This window comes from Haemaphysalis longicornis, unplaced genomic scaffold (genome assembly GCF_048455015.1).
Source record: "Haemaphysalis longicornis isolate Haplotype H1 unplaced genomic scaffold, Haemaphysalis longicornis Haplotype H1 scaffold_7, whole genome shotgun sequence".
Lineage (NCBI taxonomy): Eukaryota > Metazoa > Arthropoda > Arachnida > Ixodida > Ixodidae > Haemaphysalis > Haemaphysalis longicornis.
In genome coordinates, this window is record NW_027526422.1 from 18,509,956 (window position 1) to 18,530,478 (window position 20,523).

The 20,523-nt window shown below is 50.6% G+C and overlaps 1 non-coding gene across 1 annotated transcript; it reads right to left on the minus strand.

Moving 5' to 3' along the window:
• Positions 1-1,962: 1,962 nt before the first annotated feature.
• Trnag-gcc (transfer RNA glycine (anticodon GCC)) lies at positions 1,963-2,033 on the minus strand. Its single transcript has one exon. It is a non-coding gene; the product is annotated as a tRNA-Gly (tRNA).
• Between the last annotated feature and the right edge of the window lie 18,490 nt (positions 2,034-20,523).

A 20,523-nucleotide genomic window follows, 5' to 3' on the forward strand; every position in this document is an offset into this window, starting at 1 on the left:
GAGGAGGTAGATCTTTCATACCGATGTTGAACAGTAATGGAGATATCACTGAGCCTTGGGGGGTTCCTTTAGGCATAGTTTGGAAAACGTCGGAACGGAGGTGCCCGATTCCCACTGTTGCAGTGCGATTGGTTAAGAATGAGGCAACGTAGTCGTAGAGACGTTGGCCGCAGTTAGTAGAGGCGAGACCTTGTAGGATTGCTTGATGAGTGATGTTGTCAAATGCTCCTTTGATGTCTAGAGCCAGGATCGAGAATTTGTGGTGATTGGTAAGTTTGTCAATGATATCTTCTTTCAGTTGAAGTAGAACATCTTGGGGTGAGAGATGTGAGCGGAATCCATACATCGTATTCGGGAAGTAACCGTTGTCCTCTATGTGGGGTGAAAGTCGGTTGTGGACCATGTGTTCTAGGAGTTTTCCAACACATGAGGTTAATGAGATGGGCCGCAATTTTTTTGTATTCAGAGGTTTTCCCGGCTTAGGTATGAGGGTTATTTTTGCGTGTTTCCATTGTGGTGGTAGGGAGCCAGATGTCCATTGATTGTTGATGTACTGTAGTAGGCTTTCGAGGGCTATTGGGTCGAGGTTGCGAAGTAGTTTGTTTGGAATTTTGTCTTTTCCTGGGGTGGTGTTTCTTGTGAGGTTACGCACTGCGGCTTCCATTTCGGCTATTGAAAAAGGTTCATCTAAGTCTAGATTGGGGGTACCGGTGTATGGTGGGATAACTTGCGTTTGGTTTGCCGATGTTGCTTTGAGGGGTTTCTCTAGTTCTTGTATGAGGTCTTGCTCAGTGCCCGGATGGTTGTGTATCAGTCTACGTAGTTGATGCGCCGTCGTCGATTTGGATTCTTTTGTTCCCATGAGGGAGCGGAGAAGATGCCAGGTGCGACGGGTTCCCAGGGTTCCTTGAAGTTTATTGCAAAACTCCGACCAGTTTTGTTGGCTTAAATTACGAGCGTAAGTTTCTGCTTCGACCGTGAGTTTGGCGATGCGAATCCGGAGCTTACGGTTTGTCTTGCGTTTTCTCCATCGTTTAAGGAGTCCGTTTCGGGCTTCCCAGAGGTGTAACAGGTGGGCATCAATGGCTGGGTTATCTTCAGTTAGCGCTAACTCTTTGGTATGTTTCGAGGCTTCTGTGAGGAGCTGTGCGGTCCATTCTTCTATATCGTCGATGGGATCGGTGGGGGAGTTTTCACGAAATTTTTTCCAATCTGTCAGTCTGGCCGTGCCGATTCGCTGCTGATTGTTTTTGCGGTGTGGGATTTGAAGTTGGATGATGTAGTGATCGCTGCCTAAGGTTTCGTCCAGGCAGGACCACATGGCATCGTTGATGTTATAGGTGAACGTGAGGTCAGGGGAGGTGAAAAAAAAAAAAACGTACAACATCTACTGCAATTCACATCGGGTCATTTTCTATCTTTTCCTTTTGGTCTCTCTTTTCGTATTAATCTCTATTTGAGGTCAGCAGGGCTCTGGAAAACGCCTTGGTTTGTTTTTTTCTTCTGTCACCAGCATCTCTTATGCAGAACAAATAAACGTTATGAGACGTTATGAGTGTCTTTTGCACGATTGCGCAAACAAAAGGCACACGTCTCTGTGTATGCGCGCCTCTCTTGCGCCCACGTCTTTTGTTTAAGCAACGGTGCTCAAGCTGGAAAACCTACTCGCCTAGAATGCTTGTATACAATCATTAGTAACAAAACAAAAATCAAATGGTCATGTTTCTGGCATTGTGGAACAGTTCCCAACGCGTTAGCATGCGCGTGCAAAGCGGGAAGCACATGCATGGATGTCAAACTTAGCAGCCTAAAACCCGGTCCTTTTTCGGGGAGAATGGTGAAAGAATTGCAGTTGGAGCAATGCAGTCGCATTTATAACTTGAGCAAAACTTGTAAGTTGTAGCTGCCACGTTCTCATGTAAAACTAAATCTAACAACTTAACACGAAAAAAAAAAAAAAAGTGCGTCGGCCGGGAATCGAACCCGGGCCACCCGCGTGGCAGGCGAGTATTCTACCACTGAACCACCGACGCCAGACAACACGGCGCCTTTCTAGGATTGATTTATACCTTAAAAATTGCAATTTCTTGTATTCAACGTTTCTTTTACGTTTTTCGAAGAATGCCTTACTTATTTGCTTTTCACAATGTTATGCAAATGCTCAGAGCAGTACCCCAAACGAACGTGGCCCCAAATAGCTCTCTATTTACGGTGCCTGCGTACGGTGTGTGGGGTTCGCAAGGGTGAAGCCGGTGAAGCACAGCGCGGCAGCGGAACAATTTAGTAAAGAAGCTGTTTATATCCCTGGGTGTAGCTGAAGAGTTAGAATGGTATTCAGTTAGCTTCGTTGCTTAAAGGCAGAGGTCGAGAAAATAACAAGGAAGCGAGCAACCGCCCGGACGGAGCGGACCGTCCGTCCTTCCCTTCCGCTGTCGGACGCAACGCGTCTGGACGCTAGCTGTTGCCGATGCGTGATCAGATGTGAGGAAAAAAATTACGTAAAAGGGAAAGTACGAGGAAAATATGAAAGCACACCGCCAACCCAAATGAATATCAAATCACACCATCCGACACGTGCCCGGCGAATGTGTTTTGGTCGTTTTTTGTTCAAAATGCCAAATTCGTTCGTGTGTCTCTTTTCTTTTAATATGCGACGGACGACATGCGCCATCCACAGAGGGTAAAATGTGTCACGTCTTTCCACGGCGCTCCGAGCATCCAGTAAGAATAACGATATCGAGAAATCAATATTTAGTACAGTGCCGAAGAGCAACTAGGTGGTCTTGGCAATGGCGAACCTTTGACCTACGGTCACAGCAAACAGGGGATGAAACGAGAAACAGAAAAACAAACATACAAACTCGTGAAAAGAAATAAAGGAGAGTTAACAAACGTGAGGAAGTAAACTGCATGAAGCAGGACAACACAATACAGGTGAAGTAGTAAAAAATGTATTGAAAAAATACACAAAAAATACAACGCTCCTGGGCACATCCTACATATTTACACTGGGAAGTAAAAAAAAATCTTGAAAAATCAAAACAATTTGACATTACAAAATACTGCGTGCAAGTGTACAAACATTCATGAATCAGTTCTTTAGGTGAAGCAGCTGAGAGGTGAAGCCTACTTTTAAGCAGATATTCTGGTAAAAGCGATTGGTATCAACATTTTAAGAAAGGAGACAGAAAGAACAGAATTATGCCAATATTGCTAGATAATGCTACGTGAAACACTCTCAGACGCAACTGACGATAATCGTTTTATAAGCGCTGGCGTTCTTCCATAATCTCACATATCCCAAGTTAATTGGCCAGCGTTTACCCCCCTCCCCCCACGCCAGTAACCTCCTTTCTATACTGTTCTTCCAGAACCGTCCATAACCAAAATTCACCAATCGAAGTCGTGTACCTCATTCCTCATCACCACTATCCATCAATATAATCTACTCCATTCCCTTCATGTTAACCCGCTCTTCCAACTTCCAGCCACTCAGTGGAAAGTCCCCCTTCTCCTCACCTGCTAATCTCCTCCCTTGGCTTCACTTTTCCGGCTTCACGTAACTTCGAGTCTCACATTGGGGACCGCAAAACTTTGAACAGCTAGCCTAAATAAATTTAATTAAAAGAGATGGCCAGACTTGAAAAATGTACGCACGCATATCTAACGAAACTGCGAACCATCCTAGGGTCCAGGGAGTACACACGCAGTTTTCTTGTGTTGGCTAAAAGCTGTTGCAACGAGGCATGTCATGGTTCCACAAAAGTGATGCAAGCGATACAAAGTGCGGTACAAAGTCCATGTTGTCCCTTATAAAACTTCTATGAAGACACTCTATGTCCCGAATGCAATAGACTGTGTACGTCCTGTGCCTGTCACCTGCAGGAATTTGGCCACCGACTTTCTGCGTCTTCCAAGTGTCCCTTGTGTTTCCGTCCTCCATGCGTCCATCTCCCAAAGGCAACATACACCATACGCCCTTTGTGTGTCCCCTGTGTCTCCCCAGTGCCGGTCTTAGGGGTGGGCGACGAGGGCGGTCGCCCAGGGCACCGACGAAAAGGGGGCGCCGACCTGCACTGAACGCACGCCCCCCTCTCCCTCCCCTTTCGCTCCACCTTGCTCGGTCTTCCGTCAATCAAAAAAAAAGACTTCGGCGGTGATCTTTAAGTGAGGGAGAAAACGCTTATGTCCGAATCATCCCAAATTGTCAAGCCTATGCCGAGAAACTTGGGCCCACAATTTCACACCCAAAACGAGGGTGCGAAGGGGCCTTCCGAGAAACCGCCTGAGGAGGGTTTGGGAGGCCGTATTCACAAAACTAAATCAAGCGTAAATTTTGCCTTCCGACACTTTGCTTAAACAAAATGCTCAAACAAGAACAAAACTTACCCTGAAAGGGCACCTTGTCACGAAGTTATCTGCCCAAAAATTAAGCTATACTTTAGGCAGAAAAAAGTGAAGCACAAAATTGAATTGATCTTATTTTTGAGCAAAAATCGTTTTTTTTTTTGCTACAATTGTTAATGTGTGCATGGATATGGAAAACAATCGCACAATGGTCTGGCTACTTCGAAAACAGAGGTTGCATTTCCGGGGCCTGACAATATTTTAAAGCCGGGTTAGTTCTATTTTGAGAGAGACAAAGATAATAAATCGTTATTTTTTGAGCATAGGCGGATGTTACGGGCTTCTTTCTGTGGAAGGCATCCCTGGGATTTCTTGGCTTCGATTGAAATCTCCCTCCCGTGTTGCAAACAAACTGAAGAAAAACTTTATTCCGGCAGCCCGTGGCTACAGCTGTCTCGTCTTACGCACATTTCTAAGCAGGGATGTTTGTTAAAGAAAAGAAAGACAGAAATGCTTAAATTACTGGCGTGCGTTGAAAGTTTCAAAGAGAAACAGAAGAGACTGAAGAATGTCCTTTAAAGTAAAAGAGAAAGCTATATTTTCGTATTAGGCTAACTAACTTGATCTATCCTGACAAACCTCGCACCGTCTACAACAGGTTGGGCTCATATTGAGAGTAATCATTTGGCCCCGCTAGATTTCGCGTGTGAGAAAAAGTGGTGCGCCAACCCCAGACCACAGGCGAGTAACTTTTTTACAGCACCGAATAAAATCATGATCATAAAAATAATATATCTGCATTTTCTATGCAAAAGCCAAAAGATGCCCCCACTCCACTGTCAACAAGTTTAACGCTGAAAATTTGTCCTTCTGTCATTATGTTACCTGAGGTGCCAACCTGGAGCTAGCGCACCCGCTGTTTTAGTTCTTTAGTGCTAAGAGCCGCACTTCCGCATTTCTCCGGTGTTTCTTTGTCTGTCTGGTCCTCTGCACAACACATCTAACCAATGAGGAGGCACGCGTAGGTGGTAATGTAGAAAATTGATAATTTTACCGGTGTATTCAACGAAGAAAAAAAAAGGACGCTTCATCGGTCCCTTCAGTACGGAGATCTTATTCCTCTCCTGCTGTTTGAGAGGAGCTATTGCATTACTTGTTTCGCTTTAATGCCCGCCGTATTCGTGCCTCTGGTGGGTTGCTCATGAAGACTTAACGTCAGACAGTCAACAGAATTTTTAAAATCAGACAGACAAACCCAGACAATCAGTCAGTCAATAATGGGGCTTCGCTAGTGCACGCACGCATCTTGATGAATAACTGCACTTGTTTGGTTAATGCAACTAACCTTTTCGTTACTGGCAAGCATCTTTTCGTTTGTGCATATTAAGCAGCGTTGTCTGCTTGAAATTTACGTGGTCTGTGGCCTGGTCGGACCGCAGGCGGCGTCATGCATGAGAACCTAATTCTGGCTGGCGCGTCGATTCGCGGTCTCCGTTGCAGGCTCCAGCCACCGAAATACACAGCTCGGGGGAACGAACTGTCTAACGTATAATTTTGTTTTACGACTAGGCGTCCTCCTTTCGAAAATGAAAAGAATCAATTGAAAAAAAGTAATTATAAAAAAATCTACCATCCCTTCCTAAAGAGTGTTGAGAGGAGCGCAAAAGCGACGATTGTTTGCGCACTAAGTAAACGCATTTACGAATAATATAAATGATAACAATACGTGACTGATGAGATTTGTACTATTGTACTCCTTCTTCATAATCGATACATGTGATGCGCTATACAGAACCGTTCCTTTTTCGCATGTTTCAACTGACCGTTCTAATACAGTAGAAGCTCGGCTTCACGCATGTATAGAAACGTCCTAGCGGAAAATTTTCATGTTATTTGTTTCGGGATACTTTTCACAACACAAGGGTTAAAGCCGTTTTCTGTAATCATATCCCCTTCGTAGATGGCTATGCTTCACTGCAGAACAGGCAATGTGAGAAAGCCAACTTACAAAAACCAAGCTTACACCAATGTTCTGAAAGTCGGCTTCAGCTCTAGACACAAATGCATTGTTGGGAAGACACTTTTTAGGGGCAATTTAGGCCGACATATTAAAATATTAAGGCCCAAGACTTTCTTTTATTTTTTATGAGAGCTTCTCGGTCGGCCAACCAGTCTATGGGGAAATGCAATATATTTTTGACAAGGCGCCACCGGGCCCACTAGCAAGTTTCCGCTTTAAAAAAATTCAGTGTCCTGCCGCTCGGTGAAGCTGCGAGGAAGCTGGGGTGCCGAGCCTCAACGTGAGCTACAATATGCTTTTGCTGGGCCCCGTCCAAGAGAGAGAGAGAGAGAGAGAGAGAGAGAGAGAGAGATTTAATGAACACTGAATGAATAGGTTAGCCCCACAAACGGCGGGGCTTGCCATTTCAGATGGGGGTGAACATAGTGAGGCGAAAAAAGAAAAGAAGAGGGGAAGAAGTACGCAGCGACAATGCATAATAGGGAGAAGAAAATGAAATCAGTTCGGAAGGTAGAAAAAATGTATAGCACTAGGAAAAAAAAAACTGAGGATTCCAAGGTTAAATAACCTCGATTAATCCCGAGTCAGACAACAAAGTTAAGAGAGCCTTTGTCCCTCGCCCCGCGCCAGCGTGATTTTGCCACGGACTAAGAAAGCGATGCAGCTCTAAAGAGTTTCTGCGTAGCAGTCGCACAATTAATAGTTCTTTTCGCTGCTTCGCGTTGAGTTATATGCTCCGGGCAGTAACACAAGACATGCTGTATGTCTTCTCTCACAGAGCACGCAGAGCACAATCGCTAGTCCGCCCAGCCTATTAAAAAAAAAAAAAACTACCAGTGAAGGCAACGTTCAGGCGTTCAGGCGTAGTCGGTGAAGGACACCCTCTGTTTGCTTTTGTAGGCCTCGCGGAAACTGGAAATTGCACTGAGGATCGCGTGCAGAGGCAAGGGTCTGCCAAGGAGTGCCAAGCAGTGCACGAAACAAAACACGTTTGTTTGCAATTTGCAATTGAGCATACTTCCTAGTGAATTACCTGAATGACACTTGGACGGACTAGAGTTTTGTTTCAGTGGACAAAAATGGGCCGTCTGTTTCCCTCCTGTGGAAGCACATGTATTGACAGCAAACGGAAATTTCCCATTATTTGCAACTTCACTGCGACGTATGCAATTTTGAGACGTAAATGAAATCTCCCGCAATGGTATAGCCGTCTTAGCAGCTAGCTGTCAGATAACTGATTTTGGGATAGTTTCAATGAAACGGGAGTTATAGCCGTATCGTGTAGTTATGCTCCCACCGTAGACGTACGTGCTTCACTGAACAACACATAATGTGGAAAAGCCAACTTACAATTAAAGGCCAGTTACAGTCGTCTTCACCTTTAAGCACAAATTTATTGCTAAGAAGACAACTCTTCAGAGACAATATAAGCCGTGTTATATCAAAATATGGAGGTTCTCGGGTGTTTTTATTATTTTTATGATTTTTTTCCTTACGCTGAAGGTGTGGCGCACAGTTCTACGATTCCAAGGACTTCAGTTGGCGCCGCAAAATGACGCTACGCTCGCGTCGTATTCTTGCCTGCATCGTTCTGTAGTCGGAGACGGTCTGCTGGATCCTAGAAATAGACAGCTTCAGTGTAAAAATGAATTAGACAGGCGGGTGGTGGAAAACCAGGGCTGGGGAGGTGCCTTGTCAGCAGTTCGCACAGGGCACCGAATCAGGTAAGGCCAGCCCATGGAAGGCACTAGACCACGTTCGTCCTTTGTGTGTCCGCTGTACTGAAATTGGGCACCAACTTTCTGCGCCCTCCAAGCATCCTTCATGTTTACGTCCTGAGATGTGTCCCGCAAGCCTCCACCTTTTGAGTGCCCTTTGTCTGCTACCAAATAACAGCTCCCTACAGCCAGCTGCGTGCAGAAAAAATCAGGCAGCTCCGCAGTCACTGTTTTGAACTGCAGTTGTTTCTGCAAGAGCCAGCTAACGAAAATCATATGAAACACACACAGCTCTTGCACACCTCCCGATTCTATTCAGGTTGGATCCATATAGGGCTACTGCCAGCTGCCGCACCAGCCGTGTGCTCCTCATCTTCACCACTCACGGGGTGGAATGGACACTGTGCACACTTGAACCTGAAATGACAAAAACATCGATCGCACACAAAGGGGCTGCAACGCACATGTCTCTGGAACATTTGCTGCTTATGCTTACGAACGTGAGGATCTGTTCCCATACAAAACTAAACCAGGTATCCTGAAAGACGAGGTACAACTCCTGGGTCGCAATATTAGCCACCGAATTTAGAGCAAATAAATTAACTGATGAGCTTTGGACATTAAATTTGAAATACTGTCACACAGGCAACTTAACCCAGAACTAAATACTGTTTAGATTGATCGCTGCCTTGTGAGGTGCATTCATACAGCCCCTTGAGAAAGACAGCTGAGGTTATTGCAGTGGCACTGTGGGAACAAAGTATGGGGGGGGGGGGGGTAACACAAAAGAGCACGAACATGCCAAGGCAAGGCATTTATCAGTCTTCTTCACGAGTAGTTGCTCCTGTTTACTTGTTCTTTGGATACCTCTGAAGGTAGCAGTTTTAATACACATGTCTTTGGGAGACATTGCTTCCCTCGTCCAGTTTGTTTTTTGTGGCCACTGTGTTTGTTGTTAAAAAGCAAAATGTTGGGAGTTGAGAACACGCACGTCACCATAAACTGACCAATCTGTACGTCGGTTCCTGAATTTTTGTTTCCTTGTCTTCAAAAAATGGGTCGACCAGACAATGGGTAAATAAGGGAGAAGGTAGTGCACCCCCCTCCCCCCCCCCCCCCTTGTGAATGCCGTAGTTATTGGTACATGTACATGGAACGCACATGGTACGTTCATTCTTTGGGTGTTCAGCAGCAGCACATGTACACCTGAGAGCTGTGATTGGGGTCTGTTGGGCTCTTCAATTATTAAGAGGTATTTGCAGGTATGTTAACGGTATTAAAGCGACCGAAAACTGGCACAGATTTAATTTCAGCGTTTATGCCTGTCGGCCATGAAGCAAGCTACTGCAGAGAGCAACTTGAACTGACTACTTCGTAACGTTTTTGCATAAGTTTGCACACAGAAAATTCATACCGTTGGGTAATAACACAGGTTTTCCTACTATATCCATCATAATATTGTCCCCAACCATGCCTTTCGATTTGCTTACCTTATGTTTTCTTACAAGCACCTGGTCACGCCCTGAAATCTTATCTTTTAGGGGCGAAGCTCCTAAAGCCATGGGTCTGTCCATCCCTTGTGTCTCGTGGTACGGGACCGCCGCATGCTTTCGGAGATGTCGCAAAGTGGGCCGCGTTGCACGCGCAAGAACCGGCTGCATCCGGCAGCGCAAACTCGGCACCGGGAGCGCGAGCTGGTCTGTGTTCGCCAACGGAGGCGCGAGCGCACGTGCACTGCGAGGGGGAGATCACGCAAGAGATCACGCCACGAACGCAGGCAGTCGTTCTCGGAGATCGAACGAGACGCAAGGACCTTTGCTCGTTTCCTCTCGTCTTGTTCGGGCACAAGTTCTTTACCGTTGTGTCCCATCCTACGTGACAAATTGTGGTGGAGGTGCGGGGTAGTCCTCGATGGCGCGGCGTCTTTCACCAGGTCTGGGCCTGGGAGCATTGACTCCGAAAATAAAAGTTGATTTGTACAATGTACGCACACAGTCTTACGTCTTTCTTAATGATGTAATGGGCGAACTTTCACGGGAGAGTTACGGTTACCGATGATCTCCCCCTCTCGAGCTTCGCCCCACTTATCATCATTCATTCCGTGGATACGGCGTGATTTTTTTAAAGCGGAGCGTGCATTTTCATTTTCCCTTTGCATGCGCACCGGTCGCCTTGTTTGATAGGGAAAGGGTGTTGCTTTGCGATCCCTATCTTAGCCTTTTCTTGTTTTATTGAAAATTTTCTCGATCTAAATTGAGTCCAAAAGAAACCCTGTGGCATTAAATTCGTCAACGCTCGTCTGTGCACGTCCCTTTGCTGACTGCTCCTTCGACGCTTATTTTTTTTTTTTTAAGTTCGTTGCGGAGCACAAGTTTTTTTTTCATAAGCTATATTTCTACAACAGCCCTGCATTGTCCGTGGCTACGTAACAATATTCTAAACAAAGTTTGATACAAAACCAGAACCACCCATAGCTTTTTTCTTTAAATGCCTCGTACCGTTCTACAATTAGGACCATTATTTGCTACAGTAATGATACCTCGACTTCTTCCATATGATTTTTCAATGGATTAAAATATGTATAACTTATATAGCTATATACCTATGTACCTATGTACATAGGTACATAGCTACATAGCTATATATATAGGTATATAGCTATATACCTATGTACGTTACACGTTGCGGACGAATCCCTGAACCGTGCGTACTGTCGACAACAACGAAAATAAAATATACAAAAAAATCGGCGAAGTTTTCACTAAGTCGCACAAGGCTTCAACCACAGCGAAGCGGGAGGATTTCTTTCTATGCAAGCACTGAAGGACACACCACCACGCATTGAATTAGGTTTGAAATTGTTTGTGTACATGTTCCGTCGTCGCTTTTAACTGTGGTAGCAGTAGTAGTAGTCATCGTCATATCCATCTATATCGTCATCTCTCTCATGTATGACTTGCGGGCCTGGATCATTTTGTCCACAGACCTTCACATTTCTCCCAATGTGGAACGCGTCAGCACGTGCTAGAGCAGGCGGCAACCGGCTTCGCGAACTGGGCGTCTGTAGCGCGAGCTGTCTTGCGCTCCCCCCTTGAGGCACGGGCACACGTGAACTGTTTTCTTGGTATTCTTTTGCGAGTGCCCCGCGCAAGCCTGGACGATGCCGGATGCCCCTCGTGAGGTGCGTGCTCAAGTGCGCGGTAAACGGCTGGAGTAACTATTGCCCGGGGTTACATGATGACGCCGCACACATTCTGGCCAGCAACAAGAGCTCCGCTGTTAATACTGAAACAGCCAAGCCTGCGGTTTTCACCAGCCAAGCTCCCCTAGTTTGTTCCGAGCAGCGACTCTCCATCACGTCGCGGATCGCGAGCTCGCAGAACACCCCCGTGGATGAAGGCCTCGCATAAGTGTTAGACATGTCAGGAGGGAAACGGGCCACCAAGGGAGAGCGTGTGCGCTTTCCGCACAGGATTCCTGGGGTTCTAGACGAAATCCTAGACTGATTTCCGGCGCAGGTTGTTGCCGAGGTCGCCGCGCATGACGGCGCGACAAAATTACGGAAGGGGGGGGCTGCAGACCGGTGATGACTGATGAAGATGATTGCTATTGGTTTCCCCTTTGTAGCGTAGTGATGGCGTATCATCTTACCAAAAAGAACTGATATACCTATGTTTTATACTCTTGGTTTAATACTAGCGCTGCTTAGGGCAGGCACAAAAAAACTTATTAGGCACAAAATACTTTTTTTTCCTGTTACAGGTGGTAACTGTCCTAGGCAATATTCCCTTCTCTGTTTTTCGTCCACCAGCACTCTAATCTTCTTTTCCTCGCCTCGACAGCCTTGATGTTAACTTCATCTGTGCTACCCTTGAATCCTAGGGCTTCTGGAAGCCGAATATTTCCCTCATGTAGATTTGGATGGGTACACTTGCGTTCTAACACTATGTGTGGCATAGTTTCTGTTTCTAAAAGCGTCCCTCCCCTCCCTACCCCTCGCTGCGCCCCTGCCTGTGAAGTCATGTACTGCGATGATGCACAAACTCACGCCCCTCTCACTTGTGTCGAACGTGCGCAATAATAATTGTAATGGTGGTTCTGTACGCACTCGTGCACTCCTATATAGATGGATGGATATATCCATCCATACATATTGCATGACTTGGTGGGTTTTAAAAAAAATTAAATTGTACTTTTATACATATTGTGTCGCAGCGGCCTGAAAGGTTCCATGCCCCACCAGCATTCAAAGTATAATAAATGAGTGATGGCCTAGAAAAAATATGTGAGTCCCAAAAATGTTGAATGGTGTTTTTTGTGCGCACCCTGAACACGACCTAAAGTGCACCACTCCACTCAATTTTAGAAGAGTATTGCGTTGGGGTACAGGAAATTAAAAATTGCGTTAAAAATCTAGCCAGTGAGAAAGAGAGTGCTGTGAAATAAACCTACAGCTGCGTATCTGTGTCGTCCATTTACGGGAAACTCAAATCGTTAAATGTCGTGGGGCTGTTGATTAGTTGTTGAACTTTGGGTTGAACTTTGGGGCCGCGCCTGCTCCCAATTGACGGGCCCCCTGCAGAGCACCCTCTGAAGTTCATTCAGCTCGCTGGCCATCGCCGAGAGCCCCACCACTCACGGCGGCTCGTACTGCAGGCGCGGCTGTTTTCCTTTCACGGCATGTGCTACGCCGCCCTTTCTCAGAGCCCTTCTCTAGGTGGCGTTGTTCCAACCTTCCAACCGTGCGATCACTAAATCGCGCCTCGCGCTCCGAATTTCTCGGCGACTTATGAATCTCATAACGGTTTGTTTGCACCTCACGCGCCCCATGAAACGGATTGTTGCAACGAACCTCCGGTTTCTTCATTCAATGCGCACGATATAAGGCAATAATAATTTAACCGATTTGCTTGGAACCGGTCTTCGTGTCAGCGTGCAATGTCTACGCTTTTCCCTCACTGGGGGCGGGTCAGTGGGGGCGGGCTCAAATGGCGGAGAAGGTTTGAACGCTTCTACACGACGGAAGGACTAAGCGCGAAGCCGGAAGAACACCAAGTAGGTGCCCTGCTCTACATCATGGGGGACAAGGCTGGGGACATCTTCAGCACGTTTGAGCTCGCCCCAGACAAAACAAAGAAATTTAGCGTCGTGATTCGAAATATTTCATTCCTCGCCAGAACGTGAGTCTACGAGCGAGCACGCTTCAACACGCGGGTGCCAGAATAAAGTCTGCCGAAGACTTTGCGACGGCGCTTCACGCACTGTTCCCGAATTTTGAGTACGCCAGCCTTCAGGAACATCTGGTCCGTGACAGATTAGTCGTGACAAGAAGTTGTCTGCCAGTCTACAGCTCGACCCCTACCTAACGCTTCACAAAGCCCTGGAATAAGCACGCAAGCTCAAAACAGTCAGGCAACAGCCGGCAGAGCTTCACCCCGACCTGGCAGCCGTCAACAAGGTGGGTTCGATTCCCACGCACAGCGCCATCTTTCGTGTCAACGATCTGGGCTCGGCTGCAGCCTGTACTACTGTCCCCTTTTTCTTAAGGTCGGCGATTCAGGTGGGTCCAACACGTCGTGCACGGCGGCAAGACACACGCAAACCACGTTCCTATTCAAGTCAAGGGAGACCCACGGCTAACATGTTTCAGGTCCCTAGGTCTTGCCGTTGGAGTGGTAGAGGTGCGCACTCACGATCTACCTGTTCAGCAAAGGGCGCGAAATGCAACTCGTGTCACAAAAAGGGACACTTTTCGTCTGTATGCCTCTCCAAAAGGGTGGGCATTGTTCCATTGGCGCCGAGCAGGAAGCCGAGTGCACGTTTCTTGGTACCGTGAGTTCACCTGGCATCCACAACTGGGAAGCTACCAGTACCATCATGGTACCCTTTGAAATTTGAAATCGACACCGGTGAAGATGAAACTACTCTCTACAGAAGCCTACTAATGACTTCAACATCGTCACGCTTTGGCCAAGTCTCAACGGAAGCTCCACGGGCCAGATGGACGGTCGCTGTCTGTCTAGGGAGTAGCACGACTGCAACAAGCGTTCCGAGATCAACAGACCACCGAAGATGTCTGCGTTCTCGATGACGTGCGCTACCCTCTCCTCGGGAAGCCAGCACATGAAAAGCTCCAGTTGACCACCTGCCTCAACTCTGTCAGCCACACGGTCAACCCTAAAAAGGAGTTCCCGTCACTTTTCACTGGCCTAGGCACTTTGTCAGGAGAATATACGTAATTCACCCTCAAGATGAAGTGACACCGTTCGCACTGTGCTCACCCCGGCGCATTCCCATTCCCGCTTACGAGAATACAAAAAAAAAAGAACTGGAACGGTTAGAACAAACAGGCGTCATTTCTCGAGTGGACGAGCCACTACAGTGGTGCGCTCCAGTGGTACGCTCCAGTGGTGCTGGTGGGGAAGCTCACAGGAGCCATACGTGTGTATGTGCACCTCACAGAGCTCAACTGGTTTGTGCTAAGGGAATGGAACTCGATTCCTCCTGCTGAGCACACTTGAGGACTTCTGAGTCTCTGGAGCAAGAATGTTTTCAAAACTGGATGCCAATTCAGGTTTCTGGCAGATTAAGCTCGCTGGATCAAGCAGAAAGTTGACGACATTCATCCCACCATTTGGAAGGTTTCACTTCAATCGCCTCCCATTTGGCATTGCCTCAGCCCCTGAGATATCTAAGAGAAATACCACGGGTCTTTTGTCACATGAATGGCATTCTTGTTTGGGGAGCTACAACGGAGTAGCACAACTATACTCTTCGTACAGTTCCCCGACACCTTGCCCAAGCGGGAGTCACGCTCAACGAGGCCAAATGCGTGTTCAACCGGCTGCAAGTCAATCTTTGCTCGACATGGGATACCCAAAGTTGTCACAGACAATGGACCTCAAGCCTCCAGGGTTTCCACGTCAGAATTCGCCACCTTTGCTCGTTACTACGGGATTCAGCATGTCACCTCAAGTCCTCACTACCCACAGAGTAATACAATGGCAGAGTCGGCAGGGAAGATCATCAACTTCGAAGACGAGAGACGTTTACACCACACTTATGGCTTACAGGATGACCCCGCTGAGAAACGGCTACAGCCCGGCCCAGCTACTAATGGGACGCCGCTTGCGTTCTAAGCTGCCCATGGCGTCCAGGCTGCTGCCTCCTGAGCTGCCCGACGTCCGAGCTGTCCAAACATTCCAACAAGCAGACAAGGAACGCCAGCTTAAACCAGACGATCGACGCCACGGCACACGAAACCTGCCCGACCTTTTCGGCAGAGAAGATGTCTGGATCGCCGACCTTAAGAAAAAGGGGACAGAGGTACAGGCTGCAGCCGAGCCCAGATCGTACATCATCGACAGGACAGATGGCGCTGTGCGTAGGAATCGAACCTACCTTGTTCCTTTTCCTCTCCTTTAAGATGAGCATCGGTCAACTCGATCAACTCATGAAGCACAAGTAGCTTCACTGCAAGATGGAACCACTAGGGAGGGAGGGGTAACGGGATGCCAGAATACATCACATAGCCATAGCCGCTGTGGACGCTGAGTCATCCGGCCGAAGAAGTATACGACCTAAACATTCCCTCTCGTTTATTTTGGAGGACGATGTAGTATGGTCAACCTCCAAGGTCGTGCGGCATACGCAGCAACATCGCGGGCAATTCGCGTGAACTGACACCCCTAGAGATTTCTGGAATAAACTCGTGACGCGTAGCTCCTGGGTCTGCCTCATGCTTATGTCGTATACCTGCGACCATCCTTAAAACAGACCTAATATGGCCGGGCTATTGCTCCTGCAAAGATTTCCTGCTCTTGTTTTTTACACGTTCTGTATGCTGTGAGGCGTATGAACAAACGCATATGCTCACAAAGATTAGGATAAGCACACGGCGATGCAGCATTTGTGTTTCAGATCCTCTAATTGATGGTGTCCACTAGACCCCGTCGACCGCGAAGGAAAGCGAACTCTGGAATATTTCGGTGTAATCATAAGCGTGATGCCAGCAGGGACTCAATAAACCTTTAGGCAACAACAGCGACAACACTGGCTGTTGAGATGAAATGTGTTCACCTTTTTGTTGGCTGTTAATGCAAGCGAGCGGCATTTAAACAACCCAGTCGACAGAAAGTAATGCTTATAAACTGGTCAGTTGTTTTGCCCAAAGTGTTATCGTGAGCAGCAAGTTTTGGCAGACACAGTGACTTCGAGGGCGCTTGCATGCGTGAAACCTGGAGCATGTGTTACATTTGTTTGCAGAGGCAGTCAGTAAACCCAAGCACGAAGGCGTCACCGGACACACAGTCTTTCTCGAATCTTGTTTTGTCTAGTCTGGCCACGGACTGCCACGCGCTGGCGGGGGCAATTTTCCGGAAATTTTCGTCAACAGTCTCGGCGGAGTGTATCACTTCGCGAATATGTCCCAGAACGTTCTTATACGGCAAGCAAAATGAGGCAATTCCGCGAGGACACTCATCTCGTGTGCTTGGCCTTCGTATCAACTCAAGTAGCAAAGCCCTGCCTAGAGTTCTACGCTGTTGCCATCATTGACGGAGGGAGCCCAGGAGCTGCACCACGCGGCCTGCCTTGGTGAGGAACGGCTCGCTCCTGAAGAGGTGGTTGCCCTGGTTGATCTCGGAGTAGGGCTTGATCGTCCAGATGAAGCCGGCCTTCCGCGATCTCGTCGGTGATGACGAGCTGAGCTACCTAGGCGGATCTGCGGCTGAGACGGAGCCCCGGCTGTTAGGGACCACACTGGGCGTTCCCGCACCCGGGCTCTACTTCACCGTTGCAGAAACGTCTGGCGTTCGCGGGCAAGTCTCATCCGCACGTCGTGGCCGCAGAGCCCGCATCGAGTGACGTAGTACGAGCACTTGTGGTAGTGCGAGGGCATGTCCAGCAAGCAGCCGACGTAGGTGCAGCCGGTGCTTCGATTCCAGCAGCATACCGGGGCCTTGGAGGCGAGCTCCAGCGCCCCGGTGGAGTCGTCGTCCCTGGCGGCGGGCGTCCAGGTGGAGCCGTCGAGCGGGCAGCAGTGGAAGGCCTGCTGCCCCCGGCTGCGCTCCTGCTGTAGGCAGTGCGAAGCAGAGTGCGTGCCGGCACGACTCGGTCATGGCCAGCCAGGGAGGTACCATCCCGCACACTGAGCACGCAGCGCGCCAGGGCGGCCACGGGAGGCGCGAACTCGACCCTGCGGCGCTCCACGTCCCTTGAGAACTGAGTCAGTACGGCGGCCGAGCCGCCTTGTTCCTCGGTGGGCCGACGGCAAGGGCGCGTGCTGGGGCTGATCAGCGCCTGTGGCTCATCCTCCGCCGGGTGGCAGCGGAGCGGGAGTTGACAGAAAAAAAATTCCCTCGCACTTCCCCGAGGGGGAGAGTGTGTAAGTGCGAATGCACGGTTGTTGATTGCGCGATTACGGTGGATATCGTGATCTTGGAGTGGAGAGGAGGCGCCCAACACCCGCAGTCACTGAGCGGAGAGAGGAGGAGGAGAGTAGCGCCCGCCGTTACGGCGAGGGCTACACGAGCGCCCTCACGCGTCGGAATGCGGAGCGCCCGCTACGCGAGCGAGAGCTCTCCCGCCCGAAGTGGAGAGGAGTCGCCCAACACCCGCAGTCACTGAGCGGAGAGAGGAGGAGGAGAGTAGCGCGCTCCTATCTCCCCCCGTTGCTAGGGAAGACGAGGAGGAAGACGAGGAGCGCGCTCACCCGCAGCTGTTGCTATGCGGACGACGGCGGCGGACGATTCAGGCTCGCTTAAGAAGTGCATTCGCACTTAATAAGCCACCTCCACATGGCCCGGCTGGGCCACGGAGACGCCGCCGCCTCTTCTCGTTCCTGATTGCTGTTGTTGTTGTGCCTTTAGGTATGGCCTAGTGTGACACTAGTGCGGCCCATACCCAATCAGGGGATCGGCCAATCAACCGAGGATGGCGGTTAAAATGAATGGAATTCTTATCTAATCACGAGACGCTTAAGAAAGATAATTTAAACCGGTTGGAAAATTTTTGAAAAAAAACCTGAAAAATCAAAGCGAGGGTGACCAATCACAATCATAAAGAGAATCGTTTTGAATTTTCAACGTAAAGTCAAATGCGAGCACCGCGCGTTCGATAATCGTCCTCGTTGTCATTGTTGACCCCATCATTACATTTAACATTAATGGGACCTTGGAACACGCTTTGAGCAGTGCAAATAAACCTGCGCGGCGTTTAGGTTCGGCTCAGGTATTTCTGCAAGGGCTACCTAAACGCCGCGCAGGTTTATTTGCACTGCTCAAAGCGTGTTCCAGGGTCCCTTTAATGCTACATGTAATGATGACGTGGACAATGACAACTAGGACGATGATCGAACGCGCGGAGCTCGAATTTGACTGTCTGAAGAAGAAGAAGAGCTAGGACTAGGAACGAGCAGAGGTGGCGGCGTCTCCGTGGCTCAGCCGAGCCGTGTGGAGGTGCTTTCCATTCTGTCCACTCCCGCTCCGCCGCCGCCCGGCGGAGGACGAGCCAGAGGAGCTGATCAGCACCAGCACGGGCCCTCGCCGTCACCTCCCCAGGAACACGGCGGCTCGGCCGCCGTGCTGACTCAGTTCTCAAGGGACGTGGAGCGCCGGAGGGTCGAGTTCGCACCTGCCGTGGCTGCCCTGCCGCGCTCCTCGCTGTGCGGGATGGTGCCTCCCCGGCTGGCCACGAGCGAGTCGTGCCAGCCCGCACTCTGCTCGCACTGCCTGCAGCAGGACAGCAGCCGGCGGGGGGACGTGCCATGTGGACGTGCTTTCCCTTCTGCCCACTCCCGCTCCGCCGCCGCCCGGCGGGAGACGAGCCAGAGGCGCTGATCAGCACCAGCACGGGCCCTCGACGTCGCCCCCCAAGGAACACGGCGGCTCGGCCGCCGTGCTGACTCAGTTCTCAAGGGACGTGGACCACCGGAGGGTCGAGTTCGCACCTGCCGTGGCTGCCCTGCCGCGCTCCTCGCTGTGCGGGATGGTGCCTCCCCGGCTGGCCACGAGCGAGTCGTGCCAGTCCGCACTCTGCTCGCACTGCCTGCAGCAGGACAGCAGCCGGCGGGGGGACGTGCCATGTGGACGTGCTTTCCCTTCTGCCCACTCCCGCTCCGCCGCCGCCCGGCGGGAGACGAGCCAGAGGCGCTGATCAGCACCAGCACGGGCCCTCGACGTCGCCCCCCAAGGAACACGGCGGCTCGGCCGCCGTGCTGACTCAGTTCTCAAGGGACGTGGACCACCGGAGGGTCGAGTTCGCGCCTCCCGTGGCCGCCCTGCCGCGCTCCTCGCTCTGCGGGATGGTGCCTCCCCGGCTGGCCACGAGCGAGTCGTGCCAGCCCGCACTCTGCTCGCACTGCCTGCAGCAGGACAACAGCCGGCGGGGGGACGTGCCATGTGGACGTGCTTTCCCTTCTGCCCACTCCCGCTCCGCCGCCGCCCGGCGGGAGACGAGCCAGAGGCGCTGATCAGCACCAGCACGGGCCCTCGACGTCGCCCCCCAAGGAACACGGCGGCTCGGCCGCCGTGCTGACTCAGTTCTCAAGGGACGTGGACCACCGGAGGGTCGAGTTCGCGCCTCCCGTGGCCGCCCTGCCGCGCTCCTCGCTCTGCGGGATGGTGCCTCCCCGGCTGGCCACGAGCGAGTCGTGCCAGCCCGCACTCTGCTCGCACTGCCTGCAGCAGGACAACAGCCGGCGGGGGGACGTGCCATGTGGACGTGCTTTCCCTTCTGCCCACTCCCGCTCCGCCGCCGCCCGGCGGAGGACGAGCCAGAGGCGCTGATCAGCACCAGCACGGGCCCTCGACGTCGCCCCCCAAGGAACACGGCGGCTCGGCCGCCGTGCTGACTCAGTTCTCAAGGGACGTGGAGCGCCGGAGGGTCGAGTTCGCACCTGCCGTGGCTGCCCTGCCGCGCTCTTCGCTGTGCGGGATGGTGCCTCCCCGGCTGGCCACGAGCGAGTCGTACCGGCACGCACTCTGCTCGCACTGCTTGCAGCAGGCCTTCCACTGCTGCCCGCTCGACGGCTCCACCTGGACGCCCGCCGCCAGGGACGACGACTCCACCGGGGCGCTGGAGCTCGCCTCCAAGGCCCCGGTACGCTGCTGGAATCGAAGCACCGGCTGCACCTACGTCGGCTGCTTGCTGGACATGCCCTCGCACTACCACAAGTGCTCGTACTACGTCACTCGATGCGGGCTCTGCGGCCACGACGTGCGGATGAGACTTGCCCGCGAACGCCAGACGTTTCTGCAACGGTGAAGTAGAGCCCGGGTGCGGGAACGCCCAGTGTGGTCCCTAACAGCCGGGGCTCCGTCTCAGCCGCAGATCCGCCTAGGTAGCTCAGCTCGTCATCACCGACGAGATCGCGGAAGGCCGGCTTCACCTGGACGATCAAGCCCTACTCCGAGATCAACCAGGGCAACCACCTCTTCA